Below are 18,226 nucleotides of genomic sequence, written 5' to 3' on the forward strand. Positions count from 1 at the left end.
TTCTCTGCTCCATCTGCCCAGCCTGAGCAACCAGTTCCCAAAGTTCACCCTTGCAAGAAACAGGGCTCCGAGGAACACAGAACTGGCCAAGCTGGGGAAGAGGTGTCACTCAGAGATGAGCCCAAGCTCCCCAGCTACTGGAGGAGGTCCTGAAGAAGGTCGGGAGGCACAGGCTCAGCCAGCTTCGGGCAGCAGGGAGTCTGGAGGTGGACTGAGGGCCTGCCTGGCAGGATAGGGGAGCAGATCTGTGAGCAGGGAACAGTCTGACCCAGGAGCCCTGGGCTCTGTCTTTTACTGGCTGCGTGACAGCCTTTCTGCGCAGTTTCCTTGTCACCTTGGTCAATGAGCTAATATTGCTCACTGCATGGAGGACCAGGGCATTAAACGGGATGATGCTCGTCCAGTGCTTGGAGCGTAGAGTGAGCTTCGTAAACAACAGCTCCCTATCTCTCCTTTCATGGGAACTGGGGTGCACAGGGAGCTGATCATGATCAGAAGACATCAAGAGCTCAGTCATCAGAACCTGGGGTCTGTGGGGACTCTGCTTCCTTAGGGGTCTGTCCTATATGGCCAGGCCAGGCACCGGCCCCACAAGGGCAGGCACCCAGAGATGTTTCTGGAAGGGAGGATGGGACCCACTTCGCCGAACGCCACATCCCTCCTGCTCCCATCTGCCCATGCCACTTCCCTCAGCCCCTCACAGCAACTCCATGGATGTCGCTACATCCCAGGCACCAGGACCAGCTTCCTGGCCTCTGACTGGGTGCCTGGCCCTGGATGCCTATGCAGAGCCAGGAAGGCAGCCCCTGCAGGTCTCAGCCTGACCTGGGAGTGGGGCTTGGCAGGAACAAGGTCAGCGTGGCCTGGCGGGGCTGACGAGACCCTGAGCCAGTTGCCTGGGGCTCCCTAAATTCCCTCTGACCAAAATAGGCTGGGATCAGCACCTCGGGTGGGGCTGTGCACATGGGTGGGAGCCAACAGCTGTGCAGCGAAGACTGGGAGCAGGGCCGGTCCTTACTGTCTCCAGGTGGAATCCACCTTATACTAAGTCTTTCTCGGTACCTCGAGTCACTATGCTTCAGACCGCATCTTCCTGTCTAGCGCACTCATCAACCCACATGTTGGTTTTGTCACAGTTGCTGACACTTAATGAGTGCTCTCCTCTGTGCCCAGCCTTTACTAAACGTTGCTTTAATCCTAAAACAATCCTAGATAGATAGTATTCCTGTCTCCCTTGTACAGAGGAGAAAACTGAGGCGCAGAGAGGTGAAGCCCGTGCCCAGCGACCAACTAGGACAGAGTCGTATTCATATTGCACTTGAAATCCACGAACAAAGATGGAACAAAGAACTAAGAAATGGTTTTGAAGCTAGACTGAAGTAGTGACCGATACCACTTCGTGTGGTTTGTTCGCACTGTTGCTCGCCGGAGCCCCTATTTTTAGGGTGTAGATCAACAATGTCCTCTACTCTTAAAGCAGGTGAGGGGCGGCACTTTCATCCAGCACCCAGCACCCTGAGATGGGGTGGGCCTGCCGGATCTGGGCCCCTGCGTCTACTCTGTGCTGCCCAGGCTCGGGGAGGGGCCTGTTTGCAAGAGGCTTCTCACCCGCCTCACCTGGGAGGCATTTGGCTCTGGCCTCATTCCGCTTGGCAGGAGCAGCCAGAACCATTCACTTCTTGATGGAAGGAAACAGGCTCAACCCCTCAGAGTGAAATATTGGCTGTAAAAACAAAGTAATAAACAAAAGCATCCCCTCTCTCCAGGGTACATGACATTCTTGCCTGAACTGTCCCGTTGCTACTTGCTGGGGAGTTAGGGGATGTTTCAGTCTTGTTAGAGATGTTTGCCATCTTTTTTGGTCTATTTTAGTCTTCCAAGAATGTGAATGGTGCCTATTCCATCTTTGCAGGGTTCTTAGCTCACTGCCATCACCGCGGCCATTGCTACCACCACATGGGGACATGTGTGCTGTGCCGGCAGCCCCTCCTCACAGCCAGCCTGCACGAGGAGCCTGGGCTCCAACACGAGCTACTTGTGTGTATTGGTTTTCTAGGGTCGTCATGACAAAGTACCACCAAGTCAGTGGTTTAGAACCACAGAAATGTACTGTCTCACAGTTCCTGAGACTACAAGTCTGACATCAAGGTGTTGGCAGGGCCAGGCTCTCTCTGACATCTCTAGGCAGGGATCCTTCATTATCTCTCATAGATTCTGCTGCTGCTGGTGATCCCTGGCGTCCCCATCACTCTAGGCATGAGGCCGTCTCCTCCCTGTGTGTCTTCGCATCATTGTTCCTCCCTGCATGTCTGCCTCTGTGCCTCCATTTTTCCAGTCATGTTGGATTAGGACCTATGCTAATAACTTTATTTTGACTCGATTACCCCTATAGAGACCCTATCTCAAACTAAGTCACACTCTGAGATACTGGGGGTTAGGACTCCAGCATGTCCGTTTTGAAGAGACTAAATTCAACTCATCATAACATGGTGTCACCTTTGAGAAGTTATTTCATGTCTCAATACCTCAGTCTCTTTACCTGTAAAGCAGGACTGCTAATACACCATAACACTTGCCTCTTTGGGTTGTTGGGATGACCCAATCAGCCAATATGTGAGTAAAGTGTTTGGGACAGAGTCCAGCACTCCATCAATGCTGTGTGCATGGGCGCTGCTGCTAGCACAGCCCTCTTGTCACGGTAGCAGAAATGCAGGTTTGGGGAGGTTAAGGCATTTGCTAAAAGTTTCAAAGCTGGATTGAGAACCCGAGTCAACCTGGACCCAGACACAGCTCCAAGATAGGCCTCCCCTGAGACCAGCGTGACACAGCATGGCCTGGCCCTGTGCAGCTGGACGACACCAGGTGCAGCCAGAAGGCAGGGAGCCTGTTCTGGAAAACGATTTCTCCATAGGTTCTTTCAAAGATTTGCCACTGAAGTTCAAATACATATTCAGCCCTCAATATTTAACATGGATAAAGCCCCACCATTGGCTTCCTCATCTACAAATGTAGATGGTGCCCAGGAGTGGCCCGAGGCCCTTGCTATGCAGATCATCTGTGGATTTATAAGCACAAGAACAAAACACGACCGTCTAACTAGACACTCCCAAGCCCCAGCTAATATTATGCTTAGTTCCAGCAGTATTTGGCCCAAGACAGCCACAAAACTTGGACAGCTCCTCTGGGCTGGTGAGGGTGGGGCTGGCTGGCTTCTTCTACCTTAAGGGCAAGAGCAGCCAGAGCACCGGGCAGGGAAGCTCATGGGGCTCTAAGATCCCCCTGAGAATTAACGGCTAGGCCCACAGAATCCCGAAGAGCCTGGTGGCTTCCTCCCCAATCCCCAACCAGGACTGTAAGAAAGTCTGGGGGTGAAATTCTTCACCACTCCTTCCTGAGGCTGACTTCTCTGAGACCAGGCCCAGGAGTAATCTGAACATTGTCTTCTTGGTGACCTTGGTTGTTGGGAGCGTGGTCAGGATGGTTGGCCATTCATTCCCCCTCCTAAGGGCTTTGGTGGGATGGTGTTGGGGCTGTTTCCTTGGAGCCTCAGGGGAGGGACTTGCTCTTCCTCATTCAGCGGCTGGAAGGCAAGGCACGAACCCATGATTCAGGTAAGATACATTTTACTGCCTGCTCTGAACTGAATGGCGGTTTCCCCCAAGAGTAAAAATTCATTTGTTGAAATCCTCACCTACGAGGTTCTTCTACTAGAAGGTGGGGTCTTTGGGAGGTAATTAGGTCATGAGGGTGAGGCCTTCACGAATGATTAGTGAACTTATAAACGAGACCCCAGAGAGCTCCCTCACCTTTTCATCCAGTGAGGACACAGGGAGAAGATGGTCATTAGCGACCAGGAAGAGGTCCCCCCAACCCAGAACCCCACGCTGGCACCTGATCTCCACTTCTGGCCTCCAGAACTGTGAGAAATAAATTCCAGATTCCTGTTGTTTCTAAGCCATCCTGCCCAACGTACTTTGTTAGACGCAGCCTGTGCTGACTCACACGGTGCCTTATTTGATTTTCATTCACTGCTTTGAGAAGCAGATCAGCTTGAATGAGCACGGAATGTATCTGTTTAAAAAGCAGCTGGAAGTCTGTCAAGTGCATTCTGGAAATGGATTCAGGCTAACAGAGTGTTCTGAATAGAGATGCCTGAAACAAATAAGTATGATCTGTTATCAATGCATCATCGCTTTACGGTACACGATTGATTTTCTTAAGTATGCGATTGTACTGTCTATAATTTTGTTGGTGTTTTTGTACTTAGCAACCCTTTTTCATACAGATGGCATCAGAATAAATTTCATCCCAGTTCTATTTCCAAAATATTATTGGTGCCCCTCCTTGTACTGCCTGAGTATGGTCAGATCAAGGCTTACAAACCCACGGGCGATGTTGCAGAATGAGTGACAACAGATAATGCCAACCGCCCAAACAGAATCCAGCAAGAAATTACATTGGAATGGCTCTACCTTGTGGAGGGAACTGTCCAGTGCAGAGGACCTGCCTGAGTATTGCTTACAATGCGTCTTTCTGGTTATAATGAAGCCATTTATTTGTTTACATCTTTATATTATTACCACTTTCCTCCACTGACATGGAAATACTTAGAGCCTAGAACAATGCTGGGCTTGGAGCAGGTGCTTGAAAGCATATTAGCAAAATGAATGAATACATGAATGAGTGAAAGAATGGGCGAAGATGCTGGCGCAGAGCGTGGTCTTTTGTGAGCTGGGTGAGTGTGAACCAGAGTCTGAGACCGCTAGTTGCTCTGATTAGACACTGAGGATCAGACACTGGAAGCACCACTGTCCTATAAGGCCCCTTCTCACCTAGCTCGGCAGCCTGGGCTACACCACTGTCTTTATTAACTGTCCTCTGTGAGTCCACCTTGGAGGGTTCTCACTTACTTGCTTTTTCTCTCTGCAGGAGCCAAAGACATAACAATGGAGAACATGGGTGGTATAGCCCTCTAACCTGGCAGGCAGCACATTAGAATCACGTAGGAGCTTAAAAAGTACTGACCGGCTTGGTCTTTCTTGGTGTGAAGGTGGGATGCAGGCTTCCTGGGGTCATCCTCTCGTACAGCCAGAGTTGAGAACTATCTGAGTAGAGCCTTCCACGCTTCTGTGCACATCAGAATCGTCTGGGGGGCTTGTTCACTGTAGGTTGATGGGTCCCATCTCTAGCCTCTGATCCAGTAGCCTGGGGTGGGGCCCAGGATGTGCTGCTGCTGGGGTCTGGGCAGTGCTATGAGAACCGCTGCTGTAGGAGCTCGATCAGGTAATCGGTCCCTTTCTCCCTGCCCCAGGGTATTTGCTGCTTCCTGTCTCTGCCATTCTTTTCTCAACCTGGGGCACTCGCTTTTCTCCCTATGCTGCCTCGCCCTTTGCTGAGGTCTGGGCGATCCCTGGCAGGGTGCAGAAAAAAAAAATTTAAATTACTTTTCTCAGCCCAAAGGAGACTGGAATGCTTCACAAGGGGTTCTACTTGAGAGGCAGATGACCACCCAAATGGCAAACCAGAAGCATCGAAGTGGACACCAGAGCCTCCTGGACCTGACATGTGGCCCTGGAAGTGACCAGATGTGGTCTCAAGGGATGGGGGCCCCGGGCTAGGAATGCCACCATTCAGGGAGGCCCTAGAGCAGAGCGGAGCAGCCGTGGGCCGGCCCCAAGCTCACTCCTGCCTCTCTCTGCATGTCTCCCTCATTCTTTTCTCTCTGAACTGTGACCCTTTTGGCCCCTCTGGGTACCAGGGGGGACAAGGTGATCCCTCAGCACTTAAGTCTACATCTTAGAAATGTAGGTCCTCACAGAGGCCAACTTGTCTCCTTCTGGGACCAAATTCCAAATTCTTAAAAAGAAAAATCAAAGAATATGATAAGTCGATCTCCGGGGCCAGCCCCTGGGGCGCAAACATTCCCCTGAGTCAGGGAAAGGTGACTGTAACACAGGTATCGTTATGATTTAGGTGTGGCAAGACTAGCAGGTCAGGGGTGCCTGCCGTTGAAAAGACCGTCATACAGTTCCCAGGCGGAAGGGGTGCGCCAGGAGGGGCACGCGGGGAGGCTGCAGGGCTGGCCAGAGGGCAGATGGAGGGAAGCTGCTTTTATGGTATTTCTGCTGGAAGGCACAGGTGCGGTGGAGGAAGCAGGCTTAGGATTGGTTCGCGTGAATGTCTTCAGTGGGCTCTAGTTATCTGGTACCTGGCCTGGGGTGATTAGGGTAGATAGACAGAGGCCCAGAAGGGGAGACCCTGATACCTGGAGTGGTCAGTGGAGTGGGTGGGCTCAGGGCTGGTTGGTTTGGGAAGCGCGCATGTGGGCCAGTTGGTTACTGTCTCAAGGAGTGGGCTAGGCCTGGGTGTGGCAGTCCTTCTAGGATCAGCAAGGCACCAAATATCAAAGCACTAGAATACACAAAGTAAAAGACGGCGTTAATACAGGGTAGTTTCCAAAGAGACGGGAAACTGTTGGCTCTGAGCTGGGTGGAGATTGAAATGGTGTTCCCTGGAGATTCATTTAAAGTCTCTGTAAATACGCGTTGGTGTGTAATTGCTCCTTGTCTCTAAGCTCAGCCAGCCTCTCCCATGCCAGGTGAGGGGCCTCCCCACCTTCCTTTTCCTCTCTGGGTGTCCCTCCATTATGATTTGGGGACCAAGGCTGGCTGTAGCAGTGTGCCTCCGTGGCCCAGGGCGGTTGGCAAAGGCAATTGCTTCGGCAGTGCTGGATAAAGTGGGATGACGCGGTGACCACACGGAATGTCATTTCCGATGAAAGCTGGCGTGCCAGCCCGTGACAGGACGTGGAGGCGCGTGGATTCCCCTTCATGGTTGACTTCAGCCAAGGCCATCATCCCAGCTGCCAAATCCTGCCCTGATTGCCTGTCCTGGGGGAGAGGAGTGCTTTGAAGACGACAAATCAAAGTCAGGTCCTGCGTGGAGTCTGCGTGCCTGACAGCCCAGCTAGCACAGGAGGACATGCAGGTGGGGTTTGTGCAAGGGGGCTATTTTCTGTAACAAAATACACACTGAGAAGGCAATGCATACACTTGGACCCTGCAGGCCAATTCAAGCACCATCACTGCTTTTCAGAAGCATGGGGCTCAGATGTTAGCTGAGCCTAGCAAGATGTCCTGTGTTACTGAGAGACTAATAGAAAGCAGAGCAGGTCTCAAGATTCAGTGAAACAATTTTCTGGAAGCTGGAAGATGATATGGAAGCTAGGGATATCATAGAGCAGCTTACTGGAAACAGTGACTCGTGCTTGTAATCTCAGCACTTTCGGAGGCTGAGGTAGGAGGGAATTGAGCCCAGGAGTTGGAGACCAGCCTGGGCAGCACAGCAAGACTCCATTTCTATAAATAATTTTAAAAAATTAGCTGGGTGTTGTGGTGCATGCCTGTAATTTTAACTACTCCCGAGGCTGAGGTGGGAGGATGGCTTGAGCCCAGAAGTTCAAGGTTACAGTGAACTACGATTGAGCCATACTGCATTCCAGCTGGGTGACAGAGGGAGACTCTCTCTCTAAAAAATAAAAGTTAAAAAAAGAAAGAGGGTGGGTGGTTGAGGGTTGTGCAGTGTGAGTGAGGGTGGCCAGAAAAACCATTTCTGTGACCGTTACAAAGGCTGTGTGTGGATGGTGACGCTGAGGTTTTATCTCCAAGTGAGTTGTGCATGTGAGGTTTGTTTGAAAAGCATTTATTTTCTAAATGCAAACTTTTAGAATAAAGTCTAGTGTCTGTTGCTCTATTTTGCCATAGGTTTTTAATGTTTAATATACTTAGAACTTCAAAATGGTGGTGGTTGGGTTCTGTCTTCTTACCTGCTGGTGGCCCTACCAGGGGCTAGCCAGAAGCAGTCATTACTGCTTAGGCAGTCATTGAGGGAGGCTGGGTGTGGCTCTTGGGGAGCCAGAATGAAGGATAGCAACTCATTAACACACACACACCCCTAAACACACGCGTGCACCTACACACAGCTGGGAGTCCTAAGGAAGAGACCTCACCGTTTTTGTGTTTTGTTTTTTTTACCACCTTCATTATGAGCCTAAAGTCAATTCAATTAACCAGCTATTTGAATTTTTTATGTCTAACCGGAGCTGAGAAGATCCAGTGGGTTATTGGTTAGAATAGCTGGTGGGGCTGGTGGGTTGGGGCAGGTGAGATGAGGGAAGGGTGATGTGGAGGATGGGCTGGGGTGTTTGCTGCAAGGTGGGTAGCTGAGGGTTGGCTCAGGTGTTAGGTATTGGTTAGGATCCAATAGCTGCTGTCTGAGAGTCTGCTCGCCACCTCTTCTGCTGAGCCTGATGGGACTGAATCGACCTTCGGATCTCAGCGATGAGTCCTCTAGACTGCAGGTTCCACAGCAGTTGCAGCTCCCATGGCCTCAGATTGGAGCTGCCTGTGACATGCAGAGATGGAAGCACAGCGTCAGCTGTGGTGAACGGCAGCCTCTTTCAGCCCCCAGGTGCGTAACAAAGGCTGACTTGACTGTGTCTGTGAGAGCGCCATGATTTGGGGTCTTGTCTGTCAGTTTGGACCAGATCAGAAAGCAACTGGGACCACTGGCAAGAAAAGCCAATCTGCCTATTCTTGGCGTGGGGACACTTGAGCTGGTTCTCAGCAGTGCAAATAATAGCTGGATGAATAAGCATTGCGCTGCTCTCTGATGCAGAATGAAAATCAGATTTCCATCATGAGGAACAAGAAGTTTTTTCATTGTCCACCTCAGTGAATGGCTTATCCACGCCCTGGGAGGCCGACTTCCAGGGTTTCTCTCTCAGACACAGCGAGACAGGTTTTAGGTCTCCAGGGTCTAAAGAATGAAGAATCATTGCTTCAGTCCTTGCAGTAAACTTCCTGGGCCCATGGGGCAGAAGGGCAAGACCAGGGAGTAGGGGCTTCCACCGCATGCAAGGGAGACAGCGGGCCTCTGGTCAGAGCAGGAGGGGCCTGCCTGGAGCTTCCTGAGCCCACAGGCAGGGGGAAGGCTTGGTTGTGTGGATGGAAGAGCAGGAGGGTGGAGTGCTCCAGGCTGGGTACTGCATGGGACCTGGGTGCCCGTGGAGGGAGAGCAGGCTCTGGAGGGGGTCAGGTTCCAGCTGCCCTCTCATGCATGGTCTGGGTCTCGTGGGAGGGGGGTTGGAGGGAAAGTGGGCAGGGACTGTTCGTGTTATGGGTGGTGTCTTGGAATTCTCACGTTTCCCAGTGTCTCTCATGGAAACCCAAGGTGGGAGAAAGAAGCAGAAGGAAATTCTGGAACCAGAAACACTTCAGCAATGAAGATTGGATTTTCTCTGATATGAAGAGCAAAATAAAATGTCTCCTGCAGACCCCTAAAGCTCTGTGCATACTTTGTCTATGCTTTCTAGACATTCTTAGCCTTAGGTATGAAAGGAAATGAGGTGTTCCAAAAATTATGCAGTCTTTTTTTTTTTTTTTTAATGCTTCTGTTTAGAATTGTAAAGCACAAACTGCGAGGACTGGGAAGAATCTTTGAGCTTGTGGTGAGCTGAAAAGTGGAGCCATTCATTAGATGTCCACAGTCTAATCCCTGGAAGCCACGAACAACATGTTACCTTACATGGGAAATGGGATTAAGACACAGAGTTTTTTTTCTGTTATTGTCCAGTTGAGCAGGACAGCCTTTAGAAATTTTTTTTTTTGAGCCAGGATCTTGCTCTGTCATCCAGGCTGAAATGCAGTGGTACAATCATGGCTCACTGTAGCCTCAAACTCCTGGGCTCAAGCCATTCTCCTGACTCAGCTTTCCAAGGAGCTGGGACTACAGGCATGCCCCACCACACCTGGCTAATTAAATTTTTTTTTTTTTTTTTTTTTTTTTTTTTTTGTAGAGACGGGAGATTTGACTTTGTTGTCCAGGCTGGTCTGGAACTCATGGTCAATCTTCCTGTCTCAGCCTCCCGAAGTGCTAGGACCGTGCCTGATCAGAATTTTTAATTTTATGGATTCTGATTGCTAAATTTATCCTATGGTTTTGATGACCATATTTTCTTGAATCCAAATTAAGGCTCTCTGATCTGACAATGAGTGAGTTTATGGGGATAATATGACAGAGTATTTGGAATTGAGGGTGTCCCATAAAAACTGGGGACACATATTCCCTGTCGTAATACATGACATAGCCTCTCTCTCCCTTCTCACCTTCCCCACCCTGTGGCTTGTACATTACAAGGAAGGGAGAGAGGTTGGAACCTTGCCACAAGGGTTTTCAGAGGATTCTGCTAATATCTGAACCAGATCAGACTTTGGAAAGGCCTCCTGGGTCTAAAAAATGAGGAATCATTGCTTCAATCTTCGCAATAAACATCCTGGGTGACTTTCACCTCAAACCTCAGAGGATTTCACGATGCTACAGAACATTCTGTGCTTTGTGGGTTTCCCATCAGTTGGTGGAGAAATCGAGCCATTCAAATGTGCTCTTGGTGGTGGAGACAGTGCAGCGTAGGCCATGAAGCGGGGGTGGAGGGGTAAAGTAGCCATGACTCCATGAGCCTTCCGGCAGGCCTGGGGACTTACTCTTGGGTGTCTGTTGGGTCTGAGCATTAGTTCTTGAAAAGACTATTTAAGCAATTCTTGTGACTCTGTGATCAAGTTTTCCCACAGAAAGAAGAGAGGTTATGTAAATTCTTCCTTATAGATCACAAGATCAGCAGTTAACTCCAGCATGGCCAAGGGCAGATTGCATGGTTTTGCTTCCTCTCTTTGGCTGAATTAAGCTGTGTGCTTCTTGTGTTATTTAATGAACCAAATCCTAATTGAGGCAGATCAGCGGGGAGTGATGTGTTTAGCTGAGCACAGAGCGAGGGTGGAGAGCAGGGTTCAATTATTGGTGTGTTCTCTATCCTGAGATGATGATGGTATTTTGTGAGATTTTCCTACTGGAATGAATTCCCACGCTTGAAACCTACTAGGCTTGACTCAAAATTTATGCTTTATTCTTCAATCTTACCATGTCAAAATAAAGGAAAAAACCCAGATATTTCATCTCTAATGGTCCTTAAAAAGAATAAACATGATATAATGTAACGTTTGCCTTTTGCTCAACAAACTCCATGCAGTTTCCATACAGTTTCCCTAAGAATCCACCCATTGTGAAGTTATATACACCATTAAATCAATACAGCTTACTCACCTCGCTCCCCATCCCCAAATGTCTGGGTGTCAGTTTTCTCTTCTTTTTAAACTGGAGGACAGATTTGAGCATCTCTAAGTTTCTACCTAGCTCTCACATTGTATTTTTCTAAGATTTTATTTAACCAGTTGAGATTTGACTTTCGAGAGTTAGCTTCCTTTTTTAGCAAAAGGATAAAACTAGGGTCCATGGGCCCTTCTGATTTAGCCATTTGTTCTGGGTATGAATTCCCTAAGATTTCTCTAAAGGAGTTTCTATACCTGCCTCTTTACCTGTAAGAAAATGAAGATCTGCATAAATTAGGCAGACAGTGTTATGAAGGTTAATGCCATGGGTTTTAAAGTACATTTTGAAAAGCATTCTTCTTTTCCAACCACCAACAGGGTGATTCCAAATTACACCTCTTCCTAAACGATGCAACACGAGTGAATGCATAGGCGAGAGGCTGTGGGGGACGATGGAGGGTTCCAGCCTTGGAGTCTGGCTTTCCAGGGAGGCTGTGGCCAAGGTTTTATGCTCCCATTTGGCCTCCTGTTCATATCAAGGAAGGCCCAGGACCATGAGTTCTCCAAAGTCCCATCAGGACAGCCAGTGGGGATGGGAGTCTGCGGGTGGAGAGCGTGTGAGGCAGGACTGAAATTGGTTCTGTTACCTGTGAGGCTTGCAGGGGATCTGCTGGCTCTGAGCAGGCCAGGTGCTCCCTGCCTGGGCTTCGTCCTTTCTAACTCCACGGAGGTGACTTGGGTGGGAGAGAGGAGCAACCAACAGCACCTTTGGGCTGGTTAGGGGGTTTAGGAGACATTGGTTTTGTATAGACAAGACTTGGTGCTGGATTCCCACTTTCAGAAGACAAACTATTCAGTTCTGCAAACTCCACAATCTAGAATAAGGAATGAGACAACAACCCCCTCCTTCATTTAACAGTTAAAAATCATACAGGACTCTGAAAACAAAACAAAACAAAACTTAATCTTTCTTAGATACTAAAAGGGTTCCTTGGCTGGAAAACCAACTCCTCCCCTGGCTAAAGATCAAAAACATCTTTTTCTCTTTAATGGGGACACAGTTGGGCAAAACGCCCATCACTTTAAAACCACCTCCTTAGCTGGAAGTACGTAATTTTTAGCGAGTCACAGAAAAATAGGGAAACTTATGCGGAGTTTCCTTGGCCACTTCCCCATCTGGGTGATCGTGTACTCAGACCCAGCACTGCAGCCTGGGGGTGCTCCCCGTGAGGAGGAAAAGGTGTGTCCGCTGCCACCCAGTGTGAGCGGGTGACACCACCCGGTTAGGAAATCCCAGCTCCCAAGAGGGTATAAATCCCTGCTTGACTGCTGAGCTCCCGCTGGAGGTGGAAATCTGGCCTGGCAGCCTTTCCCAGGTGAGCAGCAACAAGGTGAGAGAATGCAGAGCTGCAGGTAAGAGGCTTTTGAGAGGCAGAGAGAGAGGGAGAGAGAGAGAGGCAGAGAGAGAGGGAAAGGCAGAGAGAGGCAGAGAGACAGAGAGAGACAGAGAGAGACAGAGAGAGGCAGAGAGACAGAGACAGAGAGAGACAGAGAGAGACAGAGAGAGACAGAGAGAGGCAGAGAGACAGAGACAGGGATGGGGAGAGACAGAGAAAGGCAGACAGAGACAGAGTCCGCGACAGAGGGAGAGACATAGAGACAGAGAGAGAAAGACAGAGACAGAGAGAGACACAGAGAGAGAGAGACAGAGAGAGAGACATAGAGACAGAGAGAAACACAGAGACAGAGAGAAACACAGAGACAGAGAGAAACACAGAGACAGAGAGAAACACAGAGACAGAGAGAGACACAGAGACAGAGGGAGAGACAGAGACAGAATGACAGACAGAGACAGAGAGAAATCTGGGAGTTGGGACACCTGAGTCCATTTCTGGTGGGGCCTCAGGCGACTCTCCCGATTTCTCCAGACCTCAGGAACCTGATCCGGGTGACCTTCCTTCTCCATGACCTTCTTCACCTGTGTGAAGGTGGCCGGAAGCATTACTTGACCTTTCTGGGCCTCAGTTTTTCTATCTGTCAAAAAAGGGGCTGGATCAGGGGGTTTCAAACGACCTTCCAGGATTCTAGGCCACAAGGAAAATTGCAGTGGAATCCAACACGAGGTAGCGGACCACCGAGACCATCTTCCACTGCGCGAGGCTGCATGTGGGATGTGCACTGAATGGAGGACTTTCTTCCTCAGAAGCCTCCTGAGATTTTCTGGTGTGAAAAGCTTGATATTCTAAAGTCACTGTGGATTCTCTAATGCCTGGCTCTCGGGTGGTTTTCTGGGGAGAGGTAGTAGAGTGTGGTTAGGGCTGCGGTGTGTTCCCACAGGCGAACTGGCCTGGGTTCAGAGTCCGGCTTGCCTGGACAAGCTGCGTGACAGCTCACCTGCTCAGGGTCTCCATTTCCACCTGCAAATAGTAAGGTCGAGGGTGATGAGGAGTACAGTAAATGAATCCAAGTAGTATCAAGCACTCAGGCCTTAAGGTCACCCTCACACGGGGGAAGAAGGTCATGGCGAGGAAAGTCGCCCAGATCAGACACCTGAGTTCTGGAGAAATCAGGAAAGCTGTCTGAGGCTCCAACAGAAACAGACTCAGGTGTCCTGACTCCTAAATCTCTGTCTGTCTGTCTCTGTCTTTGTTTCTCTCTGTCTGTCTGTTTCTCTCTCTGTGTCTCTGTTTCTCTCTTTCTGTCTCTACTTCTGTCTATCTCTCTGTCTCTGTTTCTCTCTATCTCTGTTCCTCTCTCTGTCTCTCTTAAATCCTGGCACACGGTTTGCTCTTGCCGTTTGAAGTTCCTTCTCTTTAATCTCATTCCCTTTTGGGGGCCTTTGCTCTTCTTAGAGCCCTTCAGGACCCCTCTACCCCCACCCACAACTCTGCTCGAAGATCTTGGTCAAGATCCTACATTGCCCTGAGTTCTCTCTTGTGTGAGCAGAGGCAGCCAAGTGTCCAGGCCTTCCTGGAGCCTCCCAGTACTGCATGGCTGCAGTGGGGGCTGCTGGTCCCCTTTCTGCACTCCATCCCACCTCCTGCACACTCACTTTTTCCATACCCATTTCATCAGCTCTGCCCTCCCGAGGCCAGCGGGCTTCCTGCCCACCTGCTCATTTGGTATTACCACATGCACAGGCACAGGAGAGCACCTTTTTCTAACCTCATTTAGAAGTTTGTCCATTTGGATTGTACTTTGGTACTTGGTTACCCTAAAAGGCAAGAAGGAAGCTTGGCTGAATGTTTCAGGGACAGCTATCTATCCTCTCTCCAGGGGTCTTCAGTTGGCCTGGGAGCCCCCTACCCGGCCCTGCTAGTAGGGGTTCCCTTCTACATCCCCACACCCACCCTGGCCTCCAAAGCCTGTTTGACAATTAGAGCTGAGGGATCCAGAACATCCACAGATCCCGAGCCCTCCTCCCCTCCCCCAGGAGAGCAGGGTTGGCCTCTAGCAGCAACACGACTGAAGCAGAGCAGACTCGGGTTGCTTTCTTGTGTTTTAATCACGGCTTTCCATAGGGGAGACACTCGATCACGACAGTGCCTTTGCCCAGTGGTTCTCAAACCTGAGCCTGCGTCGGAATCACTGGTGGGCTTATGAAAATGCAGAGGGATGTGTGATTCAGTAAGTCCTGGCTGGTGACCTGAGAATCTGCATTTCTAATAAGTGCCCAGGGGATGCTGGTGCCAGTGCCAGGGGACCACACTTTGAGAACCTGTTCCTTAGGAGACGTGTCCAGGGCCAAGCCTGTGCGGGAGCTATTTCAGGGCAAGGGCCTTTTGAGATGGGGCTTTCCCATCTCCTGAGGGCCTTGTGAATAGTCGACTGAGGGCCTTGTGAATATGCAGCTGAGGGCCTTGTGAATATGCAGCTGAGGGCCTTGTGAATATGCAGCTGAGGGCCTTGTGAATATGCGGCTGAAGGCCTTGTGAATATGCGGCTGATTCTGATTCTCTTGGTCTGAATTTTTCACAAATGGTGTTGGTGCTGCCGGTCCATGGACCACACTTTGAGTAGAAAGGATTCAGAAAGTCGAGGAAGAGGTCTTCTTATTTGGGGGCAAGGAAGAAGTTAAAGTTTTGGGTGGATCCTAAATTTTCTAGAGCTAATATTCGTCAGAATGTTTTCTTGAATGTCTGTGGTAGGCAGAATTCTACGATGACTCTGGCTGATCCATGCCCTTGTATAATTCCCTCCTTGTGGGATGTGCCAGTAGATGGAACATCGCTACCGTGGTTAGGTTACTTTATGTGGCAAGGGTGAAGGAATTCTGTGGAAGTAATTTATCAGTAAATCGATCAGTGGACTTGAAGTTAATAAAAAAGATCACATGTGCTGGGTGGGCAGACATAATCGGGTGAGCATTTAAAAGAGGGTCAGGAGGTCAGGGTCAAGTGAAGTGGTCAGAGACTCGAAGCAGCAGCAGATGTTCTTTCCGTTGGCCTCGAAGAAACAAACTGTCCTGGTGCAGAGAGGGCCTAAGGGCAGGAAGCATGGGTGGCATCCGGGAGCCGAGAGTGGCCTCATCCAGGGAGAAAGTGGGGGCCCAGTCCTGCAGTCATAACAGCGCTCTGAGCTCGGAACAGGAACCCCGTGCTCCAGGAAGGAGCACAGCCCAAAGGGAACCTTGATTTCAGTCTCGTGGGACCCTGAGCAGAGACATCTGACCTACAGCAATGTGAGCTACGAATGCGGTTGTTTTAAGTGGCTGAGTCTGTGCTGGTATTGTGTTACACGACAATAGAACATGAATACAAGGTCCTGATCCTTCACTTTGATCGTGGTGCCTGACCACCAAGGTGTACTGTGGCAATGACTTCAGTAGCTTCACACAACACGAGCTGATTTCTTGCTCGTGCTACAGCATCGTCATGGGTTAACTGCGTTGGACTGTGACAACTCATCAGAGCCACTCGGGGACCCAGGTCTTTGTCAAAACAGAATTTACGGAGACCAGTACTGGGACTCCCATTGTTTTGACACAAGTGCTGGGGGGTGGAGATTATTCCTATTTATCAGAAGCAGAAGCAGGCATAGCAGGAGCAAGTGAGTGGATCGATGGATGCGGGTGGACCCCGGCCTGCTGCCCGGATGGCTTGACTGTGCCGTGCTGGCAGCATGGATGAACAAGGGCTCAGAGTGCACCGTGCATGAGAGAGGCTGGCAGCAGAGCACCAGCTGTGAAATGCACAGGCCTGGAATCGGCGCTTGTTTTTCCCAGTCATGTGCCCCGCCTGACTTCGAGGTGAATATTAGTGAACATGAGTGTACCCACCACGTAAGACTACCCAGTTAGCTCAGTTGGGGTGGGAGGGAGGGACGCAGGATTTCGGCTCACCAAGCTTCACAGAGCTGCTCTCACCACCAAGGAGCGAGCTGGTCGGGCATCTGACAGCTGAGAGGAGCCGGAGGGGCTAAGAATGCAAATGGAACACTTGCCCACAGCCCCAGGACAAATCAAAGGTTTCCTGCGGGGCTTTTAGGGTCTGGTCTGTGGAAACCCAGCAAGTCTGGGCTATCTGCGAGTTGACGATCAGGTTTTCTTGTGGTGAGGGTGACAGATTTTCCCACGCAGTAGAGATAAAAATTCCTTGGTGTTTTCAGTCTTTTTTTTTTTTTTGGGAGAGTGGCTGACTTCTTGTCACTCGGACACCCTGGACACAGGGCTTAGGACAGTTGCCACCCTTGGTGCCCCTCAGAGGACAAGGAGGACACATTTTCCAGAGAGTAGAAGATGGTCTTTCAAAGCATACAAAGAAAATCCCATCTGTTTTGACATCTTAACAACTCTGGAAGAAAATATTTCTAATATATACATATATAAAATATATATATAGTAGTGAGTATATATATGTGCGTGTATATATATAGATTTTATATATATTATAATCAGTATATATATAATGTATATACTCAGACCCAGTATATATATATAATATATATAAAAAATATATACTGCTATAATATATATACTCACTACAAGTAGATGCCAAAAAAGTACTTTTACAGCTTTGCCAGTAGGAATCTCATTTGGCTCTGAAGGCCCTTTCCCGCTAGGGCAGGGAATTAGGCCTGCTGCTACATGCATTGTTGTCTGAGTTGGTCCAAATCTACCTCTCTTGCATTCATTTCGTTTCTTTTGGGTAGACGTTCACTCTTCCAGTTTCTCACCAGCACCTTCCTCTAGCCAGGAAGAAGCCTGAGAAGAGGGGGGACATTGTGTCCCCAGGGAGTGGTGGGCAGCTGATCCACATGTGCTGAACTGGGGTCTGCACTGGCTTCTGTGGAGATGTCCCTGGACCTTCCTGGTCACGAGGCGTCCTGTGGAATCTACTGCTGGCATCTGTGACTGGGAAAACCTGAGGTCTGGTGCCTCGGTCATCAGAGCCAGTGCTCTATCCAAGGTTGCCCCACTGTGCCTCTCACTGGCTCCACAGGTTCTCTGCATCTTGGCCATGACCTTGTTTCTTCTGTGGCTTAGACTGTCCATGTGATACTGAAAATGTTTAGCAACCAGCAGGGCATGAGTACCAGCCCATCAGAAAAGATGCTACAGCACCTGTTGCTGCACCTGAATAGCTCAGAGGAGCACCAGGAAAGCCAAGGTAGCAGAGGGTGGAGAGCTCAGGTTCTTGGGGAAGTGGTTATCTACCAAGAGGTAGGGCAGTCTTCCCCCACTTGTCCTCACTGCTCCTTACTGACTGAATGCCCTGAAGCCATGGCTATAGGTATTCTTGTCTTTCATCACGGCAGCCCCATCTCAGCCCAGATCTCAGTTCACCTTCCATTCTCTCCTGGGAGTGCAGGGGAAGGTCTGAATCTCTCCCATCAGTGAAGCACCCCTTTACCTAACAGCCACACCATTATTTCCATTCTTCTTTAGCGTCCCTTACTTCACCAAGGTAGGATTCTTCCTGAGACGCAACTTGGAAGCAGAGCAAACATTCCTCTGCGTCCAGCCTCCCTCTCTCTTTTACCTTTTGTCCCTTTGCCCTCAGGTTTCAAACCCAGAATAAGAAGCAGGACTGCCTGCCTGATTCCTCTTGTACCTTCCCTCCTTT

The 18,226-nt window shown here is 49.7% G+C and overlaps 1 protein-coding gene across 2 annotated transcripts in view; it reads left to right on the plus strand.

Annotated features, from left to right (window-relative positions):
- Positions 1–12,392: 12,392 nt before the first annotated feature.
- IL1R2 (interleukin 1 receptor type 2) overlaps positions 12,393–18,226 on the plus strand; it is a 35,262-nt gene continuing 29,428 nt past the window's right edge. Inside the window, exon 1 of one of the 2 annotated variants that reach the window (XM_050754842.1) lies at positions 12,393–12,553. The gene's annotated coding sequence lies outside the window, so the exon portion shown is untranslated. The remainder of the gene's footprint in view (positions 12,554–18,226) is intronic. The other variant, XM_050754843.1, reaches the window with a different exon arrangement.

Source organism: Macaca thibetana, chromosome 13 (assembly GCF_024542745.1).
Source record: "Macaca thibetana thibetana isolate TM-01 chromosome 13, ASM2454274v1, whole genome shotgun sequence".
Taxonomy (NCBI): Eukaryota; Metazoa; Chordata; class Mammalia; order Primates; family Cercopithecidae; genus Macaca; species Macaca thibetana.